This window comes from Aotus nancymaae, unplaced genomic scaffold (assembly GCF_030222135.1).
Source record: "Aotus nancymaae isolate 86718 unplaced genomic scaffold, 86718_ANA_hifiasm-v0.15.2.pri h1tg000006l, whole genome shotgun sequence".
Classification (NCBI taxonomy): Eukaryota; Metazoa; Chordata; class Mammalia; order Primates; family Aotidae; genus Aotus; species Aotus nancymaae.
In genome coordinates, this window is record NW_026988417.1 from 75,063,572 (window position 1) to 75,084,735 (window position 21,164).

Consider the following 21,164-nt stretch of genomic DNA (forward strand, 5'->3'; position numbering starts at 1 on the left):
AGTGCTTTAAGGTGTCATATCTAAAGTGTTATGACTTCCACATGCTCTGTTCTACTCTACCCCCAATTCTCAACCAAGCATGAAAACCATTACTCTTGACTTGATGGTAACTATTAAAAGAAAGTATAGAATACATTCCTATCTGATTGCAAGCTTATAATATGCTACAACATGAGTATCATAGATCTCTCACTGTAAAAGTTTATTTGTAGCATGTCATAGCCCCAGTATAGATAATTTATCCTTGGAGTGCAAACCAGATATTCTTACTGGGCCTACTTAGAGATCATTTAGGTGCCAGCTTTATTATCACACCTAAGCAAGCCTTTCCACTGGCAAATTGCCTCTATCAAAATAGCTTCCACTTTCAGATGAGAAGGACTCAACAGGTTTTCCTGAAAATGATTATGTTGCTGGACTAATACTTTTATAAAACACAAAAGTAGCATGGGAATTAGAGAAGCCAGGAAGAAGTCTATGAGTGAGAATGAATCTTCCACCAACGGGTCTTCTTCTTAGACATTGTGTTGAAATGAGGCCCTAGCAGAGAGATGAACCATTTGATCTGTATTCCATAACCTGGAGGTGATCATGGCAGGCATTTTGGGCACCAGTCATGAGGATTTAGATCAGATTGCATGCAGAGAATCCATTCTAGCAGGGGTGGCCTATGGAGGTGTGCTCTAGGCTTATAAATCAGAGAACTTTGAAAAGCGTGACCACAAATGGTGAAATTTTTACATAGATCTGGACCAGAGGAGAGTATCTCTGTAGCTCTCTTATTAGATCAAATAAGCCAAGGAGTCCTTGAAACAGACCCTGTGGGTGGTCCTCTGGATAAGAAACCACTTGGGTTTAAAGTGGACCTCCTTTCTCTATCAGGAGAGATAATCTTTGCTGAAGTAAACAACCCTTAAATTGTCATGAACAATTACAGAAATTTATTAGCTCACAGCTCTAAAAGCATTGGTCAGATACGGTCTGGTCAGGGTTCTGGCCTATTTCTCTTCCTTCTTCTTCCATATGTCTTCTTCAAGTTGACCATAGTAGTTGCAGGCTTAACATCAAAAACATGTCCAGAGGAAAAGTAGGCATCTCTCCAGGAAGCCCTCTCTTAAAGACAAAGAAACTACTCTATCCAAGATCCCCAGCAATCATCTGTTATTGTGACACACATCTATTCCAGAATCAATCACTGTGGCAGTAGAGACAGAATTGTGTTGATGCCATTCAAGGAGTCCCAGGAAACAGAGATGTACTCAGCTTCCCCTAGAGCCCATGGACTGTGTTGACAAAAGTTGAATTCTTGTATTAAAAGAAGGGTGCTTTGGGGAAAGGAGAGAAGAATGAATATGGGGAGAAGACTAATGATAGCCTCTGCATTTCCTGGGGCAGCTTTGTGCTCCCTGGCTTTGTTCTTTTCTCTGTCTACTCTCTTGGGATCCAGGAAGTATAACAATAGCCAGAGCAACAGTCCAGAGAAGTATTGGGTTCTGGTGAGAGTTCTAGCCAGGGCTGTGGACTTGCCTGATGCAATTTATATAGAACTGAAAATCACTGACCGATTTCATTTCTGTGCCCAATTGTCAGTTCTGCATTCTGACACAGGCCTTTAACAGCTCTGTGCTCAATTCTTTGAAATTGAGAATATAGAGTAATACCAATAAGGAAGTCATATCTTTACAACCCTATCTTCATTCTTCATTGTCTTTAAACAGGAATATTCAACTAGTTAATATGATGATCATTTCCAGCCCTTGATAAGATTTTTCCATTTTTTCTCTCTTCCAATGCTTTTAAATTGTAATAAAGCTTTAAAGACTGAGCTACCAATAGCTTCATTTGTCCATCTTTCAACTATAATGAATACAGATGGGCAGAGAAGAAAAGAAATCCAGGATTTGGTCTAATCCTATAATCTTTCTCATTTGTTTGTGAAAGGTTGAATAATTCCAGAAGAATATCTTACAATGCCAGTGTTTTCTCATACCAATGATTTGTTTTCTCATCGACACTAAAGAAATAGTTAATATAATGTGCATATATAAACTATAAAATGATAATAACCGCCATATGAAAAGTTGTAAGTAACCAATATAATCAGAAGTAATATGTGGGATTTTATGCATATATACATATCATTAAATATAGGAACATTTTCTAGAAAATGGGCCACAAACCTTACTAAATAAAAAAATACTGTGAGCACATTTTCTGCCCCATAGAATATGAAATTATCTTGTTTTTCTTTCTAACCATAGTTGTTTAAATAATATAGGTGATATACCCATATGTGATAAGCTATAACATTAAAATTCTTCCATTGAAACCCACTTTATACATTTCATTTTACTTCCCTCCATTTTATCTAGTCACTTGCAGTATAGTTATATAACATGAAAAGAAATTGATTTTGGCTCACTCATATCTCTGGAGAATTGATGCTTTCTACATAAATTTTACACGGTTTTCCCAGTCCAAAAACAAAAAATGTCAAACCCCAAGTGTTCCAGGTTCAGGAGAGCAGGAAGAATTATTAAATCAGTTCAATTTTTCTTGGTTTGGGGGTACACTGTGGTACAATGCTTAGCTAGGACAATGCAACTAATAAGTGGGGATGAAATAATAATATGGCATACATCATGATAACTAATGATAAAATCCACACTGCGCTTTGTCTACTAAATGAGAGAAATTGCATGAAGGTGACAAAATCTTTACAATGATGGAGTAGAAACAAGCTCTTGGAGGAAATTTTCTCAGTCGTGAGTAGATTTGTAGGAAACTTGTTTATTTCCTATTGACTTTCATCTGTCTCTTTCTGAAAGAGTCTCTTACTCAAATCCACCTTGTTGTCAACACTCTGACATTCAGGAGGATATTATTTCCTCTTTAATATTCTGGCTCAAATGTGAACAAAATCCACTTCATTTGTCCACAGAACAGAAAAGTTAATTTCTAAATTGGATTTAAAAACATAAGAAACCTAAAAAGATTTAAACTTACAAAGTATAGTTTCCTGATCTCAGCTGACTTACATAGATGGTTCAGAAGCCCTGTTTATTTAAAATCCGATCTCAGATGTGCTAAAAGACTAAGGTGCAGTGTGATTTACTCACACTGTACCAAAAATAAATGTACCATTTTAGAAAAAAAGGAAAGAAATTCAGGGTCATTTTGCCTATAATTGGGGCAAGTTTAAAAGGCAACTTGGGACATAAGGAGACAGATAGTTCAATTGTATAATTATTTTATAAACTGGCACATCTTTTCATTCAATCTCAAGCATATTTAAATGAATATTCTCATCATAATTTAAAGTAGTCACTGTGTTTACTCCAGAAATTCTTGAGTACCAAGAATATAGTCCTTTGAGAATTAAAGGCATATGAAAGAGGGTTAACTAATGCATACAGTGATCAGACCAAACATGTTGCTGAAAACTACTTGAAAAACTGAATAAATATTTTTAAAAATCTGTTTGAAGGCATAAGAAAGATAGTAAAGAATTGGAGAATTACATAGCCATCATACACAAAAATAAGGAAACCCAAGCACTGAGCCTGGACTTCGGAACCGCTTTTCTAACAAAGAACTCTGCCAGTGTTCCAGTAGAAACAGCTGAGAGGCTCAGAAGCTGATCAGAGGTTTTAACACATTCACAGGGCTATGACAACAAGGACTGGAATTCAGGGTCCACTAAGAAGGGTAACAGTTGACAAATCCTCTGACACTGGGTTGAGATCCTGAGGACCTACCCACTATGAGTGTGAGTAAGAATAAACTAAAAGCAAATCAGAGGTTGAAACTCAACTTCTTGTCATTTCAAATGTTGATTTGATTAAGAAGATCTGGGATTGCTAGTGTACCTAGCCTACATAAATGCAAATATAAATTTTCCCTGAAAGGAAGATAACAGCTAGAGCTACAAATTATCTCTAGTTTTTCATAATCTTAAGCACTCAGTCAAAATTACCAAGAAACATGAGATGACAAGACAAAGTGACTGAAGACAAAAGTAAACAACAGCAAACAACCAGAAATAAAGAAATGTGTTCTCATCATTTAGCTCCCACTTATAAGTGAGAACATGTGGTATTTGCTTTGCTGTTCCTATGTTAGTTTGCTAAGGATAATGGCCTTCTGCTCCATCCATGTCCTTGCAAAGGAGATGATCTCATTCATTTTTATGGCTGTATACTATGATCAAGAAAAATAACTAATGAGTACTAGGCTTAATACCTGGATGATGAAATACCCTGTACAACAAACCCCCACAACACAAGTTTATTTACATAATACTCCTGCATAAATGTAAAATACAAGTTAAAAAATGGATGGAGATAATAGATCCAAACTGGGAGGCTTTTTCTTCCTGACACCCAGCCAATTCTGATACCAACTGGGTGTCCTGCAATTCAATTCATTTCTGATGCTAAATAACCAACTTTTGCATCATGCTCCACAGGTGTAAGGGCTCAGTCCCACAAGACTGCCCTCACCTCAGATGCCAGTCACAAATGTCAGATGTCAGGTTACCTGCACTTCTGTCAACTTGGTTACAAAGTTAGAGGATTCTCCAATGCCCTCCTTCAAGTTCAATAATTTGCTAAATGACTCACAGAATTCAGGAAAGAGCTTTATCTATTATTAGCAGTTTTGTACAAAGGATGCAACTCAAGAACACCCCAATGGAAAAGATGCAGAGGGCATGATATAGGGATAGAAGAGTGGAGTGGAGCTTCCAAGCCCTCTCTGAGCACACCACCCTTCCAGCACCTTGATATGTTCAACCTAGAAGCTTTTCAAAATTGTCAGGAGTTTTTATGGAGGTCTCTAATGTAGGAATAATTGATTAAATTATTGGCCATTGTTGGTTAACTCAATCTCTAGCCTCTCTCCCCTCCCTGGAGATTGGGAGATGGAGCTGAAAGTTTCATCTCCATAATCCTTCCTTGGTCTTTCTGGTGACCAGCGAACATCCTGAAGCTATCTAGGAGCCCCAGCTACCAGTCAGCTCATGTCTCACAAAAGACATTCTCATCACTCCAGAGATTCTAACAATTTTAGGAGCTGTGTGTCAAAACAATAACTATGCTTAATATGTTCAAAGAAATAAAAATAGAATGTTTAATTTGGGGAGAGAACCAGAAAATATAAAAAAGAACCAAAGGTAAATTACAAAATTGAAAAATAAAATAGTTGAGATGTAAAATTACCTATATGGGCTTAACAGTACACTAGATACAAAACGAGAATTAATGAATTGGAAAATAAATCAAAAAATGCGCCAACTGAAAGAAAAATAAACAAGATTGCCTGGGGTTAAAAAAAAAAGAAGAAGGTAAGACATATAGGGGCTATAGTGAAAGGGTAATTTGAATTTAAAAGAAAGAGGATAGAAGTAATCGGAGGATAATGGCAGGGAATTTTTTCCAAACTGGTGAAAGATATCAAGTCAAAATTTCAAGATGCCTTGTCAACCCCAAGCAAGATAAATGGAAGTAAAATACACTTGGGAAAACCATAATAAAAATACTGAAAAACAAAACAGAGAAAAATCGCGAGAGCAGCCACCCCCAAAAATGAAATACTACCTTCAGAAAAAAGAAAATATCACTTTTTGACAGAAACCTGGAAGTAAAAAAAAAAAAAAAAAAAAAAGAGTACTATTTTTTCAAAATGCTGAAAGAAGAAAACAACTGCCAACTATCCCCAACACCAATATTCTGTAACAATGCTAATAAAATAAGGACATTTTCATACAAACAGAAAAATAAGAGAATTTGCCACTTCTAGACCCACACAAAAGGAAATACCAAAGAGTGTCCTTCAAGTAAAAAAAAATCATCTCAGGGAGAATATTAAAGATACAAGAAATAAAGGAATGAAGATTAAAAAGTGGGAAATAAATACTAATTGTATAAAACAATACAAATGCTATTTTGTGGGGCTTAAAATACAGAAAGAATTAAATATATAACAATGATAGATCCTGATGTGTATAAATGGAGTCAGTGTGTTCTTAGGTCTTGAATTTCTTAGAATAGGTAAAAGTACTCATTTATATTAAACTTTGATAAGACAAGGATGCAGACTTAATCTAGAATCAAAGATAACCATAAAAGTATAAGGACTAACTTGCAACTCCTACTCGGATGAACAGAACAGCATGTGAAGACTCACATTGCGAACTTTTGCTCCAAGAACTACTGCAGGAACATACCAAGGAAACTGAAAGAATTCACAGACCCTTTGAAAGAAGCAGCTTATTGCTGCAAACTCTGTGAGACAGTCAAAAAACTGTGAGTGTCCAAAGAGTGAGAGAAGGAATGTCTACCTCCAAACACACATCCTCACTGGGGGGCCTGAAAATCTAGATCATGGGAGAAGAATTTAACCTTACCTAGAGATGAAACAGATTGAGAGAGCTGAGAGAAATATAAAAGTAGAAAAAGCAGGCCATGTGCAGTGTCTCATACCTATAATCCCAGCACTTTGGAAGGCCAAGGCAGGTGGATCACGAGGTCAGGAGTTTGAGACCAGCCTGGTCAATATGGTGAAACCCTATCTCTACTAAAAATATAAAAATTGTCTCGGCATGGTAGCACACACCTGTAGTCCCAGCTACTCGGGAGGGTGAGTCAGAAGAATTGCTTGAACCCAGGAGGCAGAGGTTGCAATGAGCTGAGATCATGCCACTGAACTCTAGCCTGGAAAACAAAGTGAGACTCCATCTCAAACAGAAAAAAAAAGGGAAAGAAAAGAAAAAGCAGCAGGAAGAGCCCCATAGGCACTCTCGGTTCCCGGGGAAGCCATTTCTCACTCTATCTCCTAAGGGTCCTTGGAATGGGTGGGGTGTGAAGGGTGGGCACTGCCAGTGCAATTCGGGAAGGACCACAGGGAGAAGGAAACTTCAAGCTGAACTTTCTAAAAATTTTGACCAAGCATAAATTTACCTGGGCAGAATCAGGGGTGGGGTGAATGGGAAGTACAAATATGAGCACAGAAGCCACAGCAGGCAGGGAGGGGTGGGACCTGAAAGCTCTTCTTGCTTTCTCAGCAGGGAGGCTTATAGCCTGGGGCAAGTTCTTAGCCCTGCTCACCTGCTGCCTGCATATAAACTTGATGCTGTTGGTGGGGCATGGTGGAAGAGAGACTATCCCTGCTGGCTGTGTGGGAGCTGGGTGAGGCCTATCACTGCTGGCTTTCCCTCACTTCCCTGGCAACATGTAATGCAGCAGAGGTGGCCATAATCGCCCTGGGAATATAACCCCATTGGCCTGAGAACCACAACTCCATCCCTCACAGTGACTTCAGCAAGCCCTACCAAAAAAGAGTCTGAGTTTAGACATGCCTAACCCTGCTCCCACTTGATGGCCTTTATCTACCAACCCTGGTAGCCAAAGACAAAAGGACACAACCTTTTGGGAGCTCTATGGCCCTGCCTATCACCTGAGAAACCCAAACACTTATCCAGGTAACCTTAGAGCAAACCTGTATCTCTCCTGTACTATTACTGCTGATGTTCTCCTGAAAGTGCCACCTGCTAGCTGGAGGCCAATGAACTCAAACCATTACAGCAACTCATAAAAGAACAATGCTGCTCCAAGAAAGGAGAAAACAACAGCTAACTCCATCACCTATAACATCCTGGCTAACCAGAGGTCCTGAGTCTGTCCATATGACAACTTCACTGCTAGCACAACCAGCATTTGAGAAAACCAGTACACTAAACAAAACTACAACCAAGTACCCTCACAGAGTCTGCTTCACTCCCCTGCTACCTCCACCAGAGCAAGTGCTGGTATCCACAGTTGAGAGACCTGAAGACAGATCACATAACAGGACTCTGCAGACACTCCCCAGTACCAGCCCAGAGCCCAGTAGCTCTGCTGGGTGGCTAGACCCAGAAGAGAGATAATAATCACTGCAGTCCACCTCTCAGGAAGCTCCATCCCTAGGGGAAAGGGGAAAGTATCACATCACGGGTCACTCCATGAAACAAAACAACCTGATGAGGAGCCCTTAAGCTCTAGATCTTTCCTCTGACATACTCTACCCAAATGAGAAGGAACCAGAAAAAATAATTCTGGTAATATGACAAAGCTAGGTTCTTTATCATCCCCAAAAGATCACACTAGCTCACCAGCAATGGATCCAAACCAAGAAAAAAAACTCTGAATTGCCAGAAAAAGAATTCAGAGAGTCAATTATTAAGCTACTCAAGGAGGCACGAGAGAAAGGTGAAAAACAACTTAAAGAAATTTTAAAAAATAATATAGCATATGGACAAAAAAACTCCAGAAAAATTGATAGCATAAATAAAAAGCAATCACAACTTCTGAAAATGAAAGACACACTTAGAGAAATGCAAAGTACACTGGAAAGTTTCAAAAATATAATCAAACAAGTAGAAGAAAGACCTTCACAGCTTGAAGACAAAGCTTTCAAATTAACCCAAACAAAGATGAAGACAAAAGAATTTATAAAAACATGAACAGGGGATCTGGCAAGATAGCCAAATAGGAAGAGCTCTAGTCTGCAGCTCCCAGGGAGACCAACACAGAAGGCCGGTGATTTCTGCATTTCCAACTGAGGTACCCAGTTCATCTCACTGGGACTAGTTAGACAGTGAGTGCAGCCCACAGAGGGTGAGCAGAAGCAGGGTGAGCATTGCCTCACCTAGAAAGTGAAAGGGGCTGGGGAACTCCCTCCCCTAGCCAAGGGAAGCTGTAAGGGACTGTACCTTGAGGAACAGAGACATGTGGCCCAGATACTATGCTTTTCCCCAGATTTTGCAACCCAAAGACCAGGAGATTCCCTCCTGTGCCTACACTACCAGGACCCTGGGTTTCAAGCACAAAACTGGGCAGCCATTTGGGCAGACACCAAGCTAGCTGCAGGAGTTTTTTTTTTTCATTTCCCATTGGTGCCTGGAACCCCAGCGAGACAGAACCATTCACTTACCTGGAAAGGGGGCTGAAGCCAGGGAGCCAAGTGGTCTTGGTCAGCGGGTCCCACCCCCATGGAGCCCAGCAAGCTGAGATCCACTGACTTGAAATTCTCACTGCCAGCACAGCAGTCTAAAGTCAAACTGCGATGCTTGAGCTTGATGTGTGTGGGGGCAAGCAATTGAGGGCAGGATAACTTAAGTGAAGGAAACAAGAACAAAAAATTTTAGGTTTAAGTCCTTACCTGAAAATACGAAGGACAAAATCTTGCTTTTGTCAGCTTAATGGCAAGGTGCATCGGTTTCATTGCTCAGGGAAGTTTGCCCAAATAAACATTGTTTGCAACCAAAAAACAGTGTGTGTGTGTGTGTGTGTGTGTGTGTGTCTGTGTGCGTGTGCATGCATGACAGAGTGTGTGTGTATCCATATCAAAAACTGAATTGAAATATGAAGTAATTTAAAGAAAGTGATGAAAATAGAAGGGACAGTAAATACCCTGCACATAGTTTTAAAAGTTAGTCACAGAATCATTGATCATCAGAGAAATGCAAATCAAAACCACAAGGAGATATTATCTCACCCCAGTTAAAATGTCTGTAATCCAAAAGACAGGGACCAATGAATGCAAACAAGGTTGCAGAAAAATGGGAATCCTCTTACCCTGCTGGTGGGAATGTAAATAAGTACAGCCACCATGGAGAACAGTACGGACATTCCTCAAAAAAACTAAAAATAGACTACCATATTTTCCAGCAATCCCACTACTAGGTATATACCCAAAAGAAAGGGCATCAGTATATCAAACAGGTAATTGTACTTCCATGTTTATTGCAGCACTATTCACAATAGCGAAGATTTAGAAGCAACCTGAGTGTCCATCAGCAAACAAATGGGTAAAGAAAATGTAATGTAGTACATATAAACAATGGAGTACTATTCAGCCATAAAAAAGAATGAGATCCTATCATTTGCAAAAAACATGAATGGAACTGAAGAACATGTATTAAGTAAAATAAGCCAAACTGCACATGTTCTTATTCCCATGCATGAGCTAAAAATTAAAACAATTGAATTTATGGAGCTAAAGAGTAGAAGGATGGTTTATGAGAGGCTGGGAAGGGTGGTGGGTGGCAGGTGGGGGAAGAAGTGGGATGATTAATTGGTACAACAATATAGTTAAATAGAATGAATAAGATCTAGTATTTGATAGCACAAAAGGGTGACCACAGTCAACAGTAATTTATTGTATATTTTAAAATAATTAAAAGAGTATAATTGGAATGTTTGTAACACAAAGAAATGATAAATACTTGAGGTGATGGATAACCCATTTACCCTGATGTGATGGGTTATCACACAGGGTAACCCATATGCCTGTATGAAAAATGCACTACATGCCTGTATCAAAATATCTCATGTACTCCATAAATACACCTACTTATGCCCATAAAAAATAAAAATTAAAAAAGAAGTGCATCCCAGAGAGGTCACATAAGCAGGGCGACACGAGTAGATGCCATGGTTCTAGACAGACACTGTCATGAAAAGTTCACTTGGTGGGGCACAGTGGCTCATTTCTGTAATTCCAGCACTTTGGGAGACTGAGGCAGGTGGATCTTGAGGTCAAGAGATCAAGACCATCCTGACCAACATGGTGAAATCCTATCTCTACTAAAAATACAAAAATTACCTGGGTGTGATGGCACATCTCTGTAGTCCTAGCTACTCGGGAGGCTGAGGCAGGAGAACTGCTTGAACTGGGAGGTGGAGACTGCAGTGAGCAGAGATCGCACCACTGCACTCCAGCCTGGTAACAGAGCGAGACTCCATCTCAAAAAAAAAAAAAGTTCACCTGTGGCAAATGCATTAGGTATCTAGAGTCTTCAGTCCCAATGACTGGACAGAAGACTTCTTAGATACCAAATCTCAAGTACTGTCCATAAAGATTGAGACTATGGACTTAGCTATCTTCTTACACTCTGTCTTGTGAGGGAGAAGAGTGTCTCAGAAGTACATGTTTTATTCAGTAAATACCAGTGAAATCTCACTAATTTCTCCATTGAGATCTCATTGCTAACATCCTCTGGGCTATTAATTTTATCAGTGAAACTCTGTTTTTAACATTCATTATGCTAATTATTACTAAAGCTCTGGTGTTGATCAAAGAAAAAGATTGAGAAGTACGTCTACTAGTACATCTGTATAGTGCTGGAGCTGGGCTTCTTGATTAGAGCACTAGCTGACCCCACTTCAGATGCTGATTTCTGGTTAGGGCAACTGAGAATACTTAAGGGGCCACCTAAATTTACTAATGCAAACATACATTCAACCCTGTCTTAAAGTACAAATATCCTAATTCAAATCCAACAGGCAACAGGATATGTGAATCTGGTGCTTGGGGAAAAAATCTGAATTGGAAATCTTTTTAGGAGTTTTATGGTTGGCATATTTATTTCTACCCTTTTTCTTTTATAGTACAATTTTCCTCTTGATTCTTATTTTGTGAACTATTTCATATGTATCTTTATTCTTCCCTCTAAGCCACTTTAAATTCTTTTTGGAGAGTGGAAGGTTTAAATAAATATCAGTAAATAAGACTTTTACCCCTCCATATCATTTATTTTAAATTTCTACTAAGAACTATTTTTTCTGCAACTAACTTTTAAATTTTTTTAATTTTTATAAATACATAGTAGGTGTCACGGTGACAGCTAAGAGGACAGAGTGTAAAGTTCCATCAACTTTACAAAACAGTTGATACTAATGATTTTTGTGACTGCTGCTAATAAATTCTTATATATAAAATCTGCGTGTGTGGAGAAATTGTTCTTAAGACTTGGACTTGCTGTTAATGTAACCTGATACCAGTATATAGGAGTACAGCTGGCCCTTGTCCACTTTAGACTTTTTGGTGGTTACTATTATCAACCCCTCCCCCCCAAAAAAACCTCACAGTTATGCAAAAACAAAATGGCTTAGGTCAAATCACAGCTTGCAACTGATATTATATTAAATGCAAAAGCTAAAACTAAACTCCAGCCACCCACCCCCAGCATTGTATTCCTTCTGGGGTTTTTCCTTAATTAATTAATTTTCTAATTAATTTACCTTGTCATCTGTGAAAGAAAAAATTGTTCATGACACTTGGTAAAGAACAGTAAGACAGACTTCATTCAGGACCATCATGAGAGATGTAGGGACCACTGCAATGGGGTTTTGCAGTGGAGGAGAGAGACTGGGCTCAACTCCAAAAACAACAGAGAAAACTGGAGACAGAAAGAGGAGGGAAGGGAGGAAGGGAGGGATAAAGGGAGGGGAAGGGAGGGGAGGGGAGGGGAGGGAAAAGGAGGGGAAGGGAGGGGAGGGAAAATTATTATACACATTAAAATACACATTATAGTAATCTTCTGATGAAAGATTCCTATAAAAAACATCTACAAATTCTGCTTCTATATTTTCTATACAACTGTTTTTTAGCTGTGGTGAAAGTAGAGTGAAAGAGTCAGAAGATTCAAATTGCCATCAGACTGTGTTATGTTAGTATCTGACATTTCACAAAATAGTCTGGATAGGACTCCCAGTGACTCCAGCGTACAAATCACTGGACAGGAACTCCCAGTGATTCTTACACTGCTGTTGAGATTCCTTCCAGTCTCTGTGCTGGATCCAAGTTATACCTCAATAAGCAAAAATAAACACAGGTCCCACCCTCAAGGAGTTTTCTGCTGAATTGGAGGAGACAGAAGGTATATATCAGTCAAGGTCTAATCAGGAAAACAGGAACCACTTCAAGTCTTTTCTACATAGGGAATTTAATGCAGGGTATTGGGATGGAGTATCTGAAAAGTCAAACAGGGCAGCAAGTACCCAGAGAGTAACAGCAGGAATCCATTATCACCCCTAGGTAGAAGGACAAAGGAAAGAGACTATATTAGTGGAGCCCAGGGGCTGGGGCCACCTACCAGAAGATTGGTCTGTGTAGAGGAGATGGGTCCACTGGGAAGAGAGCTGCTGCTGGAGCTACAGTCCAAAGCAGAAAATCAAAGCAAGAAATAATCTTCCTTGTTCTTCCCAGTCCCCAATTTCTTGCCATTGCCTGACACTAGGCAAACCCAGCCTGAAGCTCACAGAGTCAGAAGCCTGGGAGCCATGGCCTGCAGCAGGGTTCTAAACAAGGAAAGTGTAAGAAATAGATCTGAGGGCAAGCACTTCCAGATATGCAAGAGGAGAAGACAAATATTAATCGAAACCATACAAATGTTCCATTGCAGTTTGTTCTAAGTTCTGGGAAAAGGAAATGTATTTCCAGAGCCTGTAATAGGAGCTCCCATACAGTCTTGAGAGTCAGGGAATTCTTCCTTAACAGAGAGATGATTCAATGGCTCCTGAAGTATGGAGCATGTACTGACTAGGTGATGAGGTGGGGGCTTATTAGAGATGGACAGTAATGGACACTCAAAGAAAGCAAGAGGATCATGGAGTTTTCAAATAACTTAGAAAGTCAGTACAGTCAGAATGCAGAGTACACTGTGGAGCGTGGTGCAAGATACAACTAGAGAAGAGGACGTAGACAGCCTTGCAGACTGTGGGTTAAGGGTTTATTCTATATGCAAAATAAAGTCACTTACAAGTTTTAAGCAGGGCAGGAAAGACATCATCCATGTCTTAAGAACACTCCCAGTGCTGCAGAACAGGTTTGAGTGGGGCACATATGGCTCTGGAAAGGCAAATGCAGCTGTCCCGGTGAGAAATAGAGTTGGCTTGACCTGGAGTGGGTAATGATGATGGAAAGAACTTGCCTTACTCTGAGTGATGAAGAACTGTGAAGCCAATTTGTTGTTAACTGGATCATTTACATGGAGAAGTTGCCTAGAATGGGAGCAGAGCTAAACAGAAGAGGAAGACTGTGTGTCAGGGGTCAGCGTCCCAAATGAATGTGAAGATCTGACCAGGAGGTCGGGGAAAAACAGTGGATAACAGTGACAAGAAGGTTAAAGGTCCACAGGAGGAGCAGCTGTGAAAGAATGGATCAATTGGGACAAAGTGCAGTAAGGTAGACATGTAGAGGTGGCTTAAATACCACATGAGCAAATGGGACAGGAGTGGAAGGTGAGGTAGGATTCAGTGACCTCAAAGTTCACAGTGGAACTCTGACTACAGTGGATACTATGACGTACCCCCCCGGTAAGCCTTCAGGATTGAGGAGTTTATTCCTCTAGCTGCTGGGAGTACTGCTGACATTCTGTCCTCAGCTGCCAGCCCTCTTCCAGAACCACCTTGGATTCCAGAACCTTCTGCTCCCAAGGTCACATCGGCTTCCTGGGAAGCCCACAGCCACTGACTGGTTGATTCAGGAATATAAAGGCCTCCACCTCTAGCCCCAACTCAATACAACTCTGAAGGGCCATACCAGCTTCAGACTCCCATGTGGCTAGCTGAGGGGTTTGTTGAGACAACATCACAGCCCAACTACTCCCTCCACCCAATCTGCTTCTTCCCTTCCACAGGGGATAATCCCAAGAACAGTCCCTAGTGCTAATCTCAGAACCGTTCCTGCATGCTAATCTCAGAGGCTTCTTCCAAGGCAACTCAACCTGTGACATTAGCATATAATTTCTTCAGAATAGACTGAGGCCCCAGAAGTTTCCCTGAGACCCAATGTGTTCACCACCTTTGGACTGTGTTCAAGGTTCCAGATGGAAACTAATAATAATCACAAATATTTACTGAGTCATTATATGTGCCAAACAATGTACACAATGTTAATTCATTTAATCTTTACAACTTTATTTCACAGATGAGTAAACTGAAACACAGAGAGATTAAGAAACTTAATCAAGGTCACACAATAGAATATAGTGGTATCAGCGCACAAACCCAGGCAGTTTCTGGTACAGGCAGCCCTTCTCCTAATCTCTTCTCTACACTACCCCTCATGTCGGTGAGTTTGGTGAATGGCTGTTTCCCCATGTTGATAAATGTCCAGTCCCAGGTAGGTACCCATGTTCTCTTTGTGAAACCAGATTATTGGAAGGAAATTATAACATGTTTCCTATGAATAAATCCATTTTTCTTAGTGTGTTCAATTTATGCTACCAACACTACTTTGCACTAATTAGAGACACTGATTAGAAGCTGGTGAAACAGGCCTAGAACAAAACATCTGTTGAACCTAAAGAAAAGATAGTAACCAAGCAGATCATCAAGAAGCAAATTTGCAGAAACAAAACTATTCTTGTGCTCATTTTGGCAGCACATATACTAAAATTGGAATGATACAAAGAAGATTAGCATGGCACCTGCACGACGACACTATTAAAAAAATATTCTTAACCTTTTGATTGTAATAAGTAACAGGTAAAAGTGCATCATTTTTCAAACTCATGGCTAGAAGATATGGGTCACAGATAATACATTCTAAAGGCCAAACAATCATGCAATTACCATGAGTTGTCTATTTCTTAACTTTCCTTCCTAGAAAAACACAAACTTAACAGAATTCAATAAAAAAGGAGTTAGTGTGTCAGAAAGAAAATAGTAAAGCAAACCTACTAGGAAACTCTAATTGGCTTCATCTTTCAGGTTCAGCTTCTTTTTGTGGCCAGGACAGGGTCCTAAAGACAGTCTTTATTATTCATTTAATTAAATGACAAATAAAACAAGTTCTCTTTTACACGTGTTTTCTTTTTCAGCTTCTATGGTGTGAAATAATCATGAAGCTGTCAAACAGAATAAACTGAGACAGGCTAAACTAATTTGCCACTGATGATAGTCATTATAAACAATCTGAATGCTGTTCCACCTCACTGGGATTTAAGTAATCTGTCAAAAAGCCCTATATTCTAAAATCTGCATATGTAATCAGGAAACATGGGGAAGAAATGAGAATAGTTAGTTCAATCAACAGAAATATCCTCATTCCTGATATGAAAATAGAAGAGTCACTTCAGGATTAATTTCTTTAGGCCCTTCTCTCTTTCTCATTCAAATGTCATCCCATGCAAACAATTATTGTTAGCCTATTCCTTCTTCAATATTTAGGAATATTGCTCAATATTGTTAGAAAAGTTAATCTTTTCAGAGCCAGCTAGAGGCAAAATTATTAAACAAGATGAGCTTGTCTTTCAATTAAAAAGTAAGAATACCCAGTGCTAATAAAGACCTGGTTAAATGCACAGTCTCAAAAATTCCTGGGGAGAATTTTTAATTCTCTTAAAAATAAAATTTTAATTATATTCAATTTATGAGAATATATTCTAGTGTAATCATCCTAAAGATGGAAAAAAAACTTTATACACAAAGATGTTCATTATAGTACTATTATTTATAATAAGAAAATACAGAAATAAAGCAACTATCCAGCAATATGGGAATGGTTAAATAAAATACGATGCATACACAGGGAAATAGCATGAGCTGTTTTAAATGTCAAGAGTTTTAATAACATTTGAAAATGCATATGTTATCAAGTTAAGTGAAAAGTAGCAGGTTATGAAATTATATACATAACATGTTCTCAATTATGTTAAAACATGCAAAAATATGGCAAAAAGCGAATAATAAGATAATTTTAAAGAAGTTAGAGGAGGAGGGGAATTTTACTGTTCTAGATATCAAGGCTTACTGTTAAGTTGTAATTATTAAAACTGTGAGTATTAGGGCAGAAATAGACAAACAGATCAATGGAAGAGAACAGAAACTTTATTTATGTATTCATTTTGCTTGTTTTGCTTTTATTATTATTATTTTGAGACAGAGTCTCACTCTGTCACCCAGGCTACAGCACAGTGATATGATTTCAGCTCACTGCAGCCTCAACCCCCGAGGCTCAAGTGATCCTCAGCTCCCAAGCTGGGACTACAGGTACAAACCACCATACCAGCCTATTTTTGTGTTTTTTATAGAGACAGAGTTTCACCATGTTGCCCAGGCTGGTCTCAAACTCCTGAGCTCAAGCAATCTTGCCCACCTCAGCCTTCCAAAGTGCTGGGATTATAGTGGTGAGACACCACGCCCAACAAGAGACAATTTACATATGATATAATTTATGTATATACACACACACACACATATATATACATTTATACATGTATACACACACATGCACACACTTACATATAAAGGTGGCATTATAATCAAAATAAATAATTCTAAAACACAGATTCCAAATGGAAATACATATACAAATAATTTATATCCCTACTTTATATTGTATATAAAAACTAAAATCCACATGGATTGAAATACTTAAATATAAAAAAACTCTGAAACTTTCGCAGGAAAATATAGTCGTATATCATTATGACCTAAGAGTAGGAAACAATTTATTAAATGAGATACACAAAGGCAAACCATAAAGAAAAAAGATTAATAAATTCAATTACATAAGAAAATAAAATCCCACATAACCCCTCCTTAAAAAAATAAAGTGAAAAGACAAGCAACTGACTGGGAGAAGATATAGCAACATCTAATTGTATTATATATTCAGGAATACATAAAGAATTTCTACAAATTAATAATATGAGAAACTGAAATTGCACAAACAGAAAAAGAACAAAGGGTATTAATAGGAAATTTGTACAAGAAAAAAACCAAATCATCAATAAACATATGAGAAGATGTTTAATCTCACTAGTAATCAAGGAAATGTGAATTAAAATCAGAGTAGGACCCTATTTCTTACTTAAAAGAGTGACACAAGATTAAAAAGTCTAACACTATTAGCAGAGATGTTAAGATGGGCATTCTCAAACATAGCTAAGGTGTCCTGGGAGAGAGCTTGAGAAAGACAGCCCAATCTAGGCTCCACTTTGCTTTCCAGAAACCAGATTTGTAACATACTGAGCTCTTGTTAATGGTGGAGAATTTGACTGGTGAAGAGGTTAGGGTATCTTTGGGCATGTGAGCTTTTAGCCCTCCTTTAAATCTTGCCGCACCATCAACTGGCAACACAACTCCCAAGCGAAGCAGAGCTTCCTCTGCCTGCATCTGTGATAGAACTAGTTCTTCTCTCTCAGCCCTTCTGACCAGGGTCCCACTGTCCCAGTCAACTGAGCGAACTGGAAAATAAGTCAGTCACCTGCCTTCTGCCTTGTAAAACCTAGACTATAATTTTAATGGAATCCTTCTCAAGGCAATAATCTCAGTATTCATCTTTGGGTAACTAAGGGGACAGCCATCAGGAGCCCAATGGTTCAGTATTAGACCTTCTGTTTCCAGAAGACCCCAAAGGGGTGCAATCTGAAAGGGAAAAGAAAAGAAAGGAATCCACACCATTTGGCATAATAGTATAACTGCCTGACTCTGTGGAGAGCATCACACCTTGCAAGTTACAAGGCAGCCAGGGATGGGTTTTTTTCTTTCTCCTATGAGTTTAGACTGCACTGTCTCTGAGAATTCACATGTACCCCAAAAGGAGTGTGTGTGTGTGTGTGTGTGTGTGTGTGTATGTGTCCGCTCATGCACTCATGCATGCATGTAAGTTCAGAGAATAAACAGAAGTGATTGCACTCATACTTTTGTGAGAGCTTAAAGAGGACACAAAAGAGAGATTTCTATTCACCCTGGACCATAATGTGAGACTGCCAGAGTCTCCATTTCCATCTGGACAGTTTTATCATGCTTTAATCCACTATTGTATCTCCCAGAGTGGGATGGCCACAATTACTTTAGGCCCAGCCACTCAGACTTGGGAAAACTGACTCCAAGAGGAAAGAGAAGAGGAATGGTGGCTTAAGAAAACACAAATGTTGGCCAGGCATGGTGGCTCACGCCTGTAATCCTAGCACTTTGGGAGGCTAAGGTGGGCAGATTGCCTGAGCTCAGGAGTTCAAGACCAGCTTGGGCAACATGGTGAATCCCGTCTCTACTAAAATAAAAAAAATTAGCTGGGTGTAGCAGCATGCACCTGTAATCCCAGCTACTTGGGAGGCTGAAGTAGGAGAATTGCTTGAACCTGGGAGGCAGAGGCTGCAGTGAGCCAAGATTATACCACTGCACTCCAGCCTGGGCAACAGAAAGAGACTCTGTCTCAAAAAAAAAAAAAGAGAGAGAAAAGAAAAAGAAAATGCAAATGTTTCCTCTCACAGTTCTGGAGCCCAGAAGTCTGGAGTCAAGGCATCAGGAGAATGCTGCTGCCTCCAGAGGCTTTCAGGAAGCACCTGGGCCTGGCTTCTTCCAGGCTTCACTGCTGTTCGCACTCTGGCTTGAGGCTATATCACTCCAATCTCTGCCTCCATCTCCACATCAGCTTCTCCTCTATGTGCAAAATCTCCTGTCTCTCTTTTAAGGAAACATGTGACTAGATTCAGGGCCCACCTGGATAATCCAGCATAATCTCCCCATGTCAAGATCCTTAGCCTAATCACAAATGCAAACACGTTTTCTTTATAAGGTAACATTTATAGGCTCCAGGGATAAGAATCTGACATCTTTGGTTTAACTATTAATCTGCCTACGACAGGAACCCTACTGTGAAGCATTTCATTTCTTGATGTTTCCCTCATAGACCTTCTTAAAGGTCATACTTATCACACAGATTTAAGTTTTCAATTCACACCCTTTAATTGTCCCTCAATTTTGCAGCAAAGTAAGTCAGATACACTCCCATCGCCTTGTGTGTGGTGTTGATATTGCAATGGAGAATAAAGGAAGACAGCAGCAATAGAAAGGATGCCTCATTCAGATCAAACTCTCTGCATGTCCTATGCATGTCCCTGCATTCCTTCCTGTCTCTGTACCAGTGAGACGTGCCTAAGTGTTCCAGCAGTAACCGGCAGCCACAGGGCGAGTGAGGGTTCACGGCAGAGCTGAAAGCAACAGAGGAAACACGAGACGCTAAAGATCATTTTCCAGGTTGATATCCCAGTAGTGGCCGCAAATAGCAGCTTCTAATTTCCCACCCTAGGTTTGAGCAAATTGGCCCTGGAAGGGGAATACAGGTAAATTCTTATGTGGCATAAGTGTCCTAAATGACTTTTAATTTGGAATACAGGTAAATTCTTATGTGGCATAAGTGTCCTAAATGACTTTTAATAAAGACTTTTACTTTAAGGCTTAATCGCTTTAATAATAACATTACTTCCGTCCTCTTTTCCCTCTCCCAATTCCCATTTCCCATGTCTCTGACTCTCTCTTTCTCCCTCTGTCTCTCCTTGTTTCTCTGTTTCTCTCTCTCTCTGTCTCTCTCACACACACACACGTACACACACCCCTCCACGGCCCCTAGCCTCCTGCCAACAACAGTTAAACAAGGCTATCCAAAATTATTATCCACTCCTGCCTCTCTTCTCACCACCACTATTACAAGCATCACTCAGAACCAAAAGAAAAAAAAAAGCTTGATTCCACACAATACGTAACCATGGAAAATGACTGATTGAGATATAGTGCATGATGTGTGCTGCCAATGGTGATATTGTAATAGTAAATTCATCATCCTGACACGTTCATAATGTGTGACACTGCTGTCCTATTATGTCCCGTGCTACAGGGCTGCAGCCCACATTGTGTAACTCAGGGAGACACATCGCATGGAGCAAAGCAGCCTCACCCCTTACCCTCACTAAATGCTCTATTTATGCACCACGTGCTGGTGCGACTGGAACACTGCCGGGTGAGGGAAAGGAAGTGCACAGGGACAAGGTCAAAGGGGCACTGGCACCTGATTAAAATGGAAACTAAATAGCTTTTCTCATCTGGGCTTTTCTGAGGAGGTGTTCTGAGCAATGCCATCAATATCAGCTGCGCCAGAGCTGATGAATAGGCCCACGGCAAAGGACTCTGTGAAGCAAAGGAGATTTTCCTGAATGATGCAGTTACTTGTAGACGAGAATGCCTCTCACCCCCTCAACACAAATGGGTTAACAGCCCACAGTAAGCCAGGGAAGTCAAGTGTCAAGGGAAAGCCATACACCCCATCCCTGTCCCTCCATTACCCAACCCCAACACAGCAAAAAAGAAAAAAAAAAACCAAACCACACACACACAGCAGTTTTTAAGGTGTCCAATCTTTTGGCTCCCCTGGGCCACATTGGAAGAAGAAGACTTGTTTTGGGCCACACATAAAATACACTAACACTAATGATAGTTGATGAGCTAAAAAAAAAAAAAACAATCACAAAAAATATTCTGTTTTAAGAAAGTTTATGAATTTGTGTTGGGCTGCATTCAAAGTTGTTCTGGGCCACATGTAGCCCACAGGTGATG

General features: G+C 39.7%; 1 non-coding gene across 1 annotated transcript; it reads left to right on the forward strand.

Annotated features, from left to right (window-relative positions):
- Positions 1-15,191: 15,191 nt before the first annotated feature.
- On the forward strand, positions 15,192-15,296 carry LOC135272029 (U6 spliceosomal RNA). Its single transcript, XR_010340138.1, has one exon. It is a non-coding gene; the product is annotated as a U6 spliceosomal RNA (small nuclear RNA).
- The last annotated feature ends 5,868 nt before the right edge of the window (positions 15,297-21,164 follow it).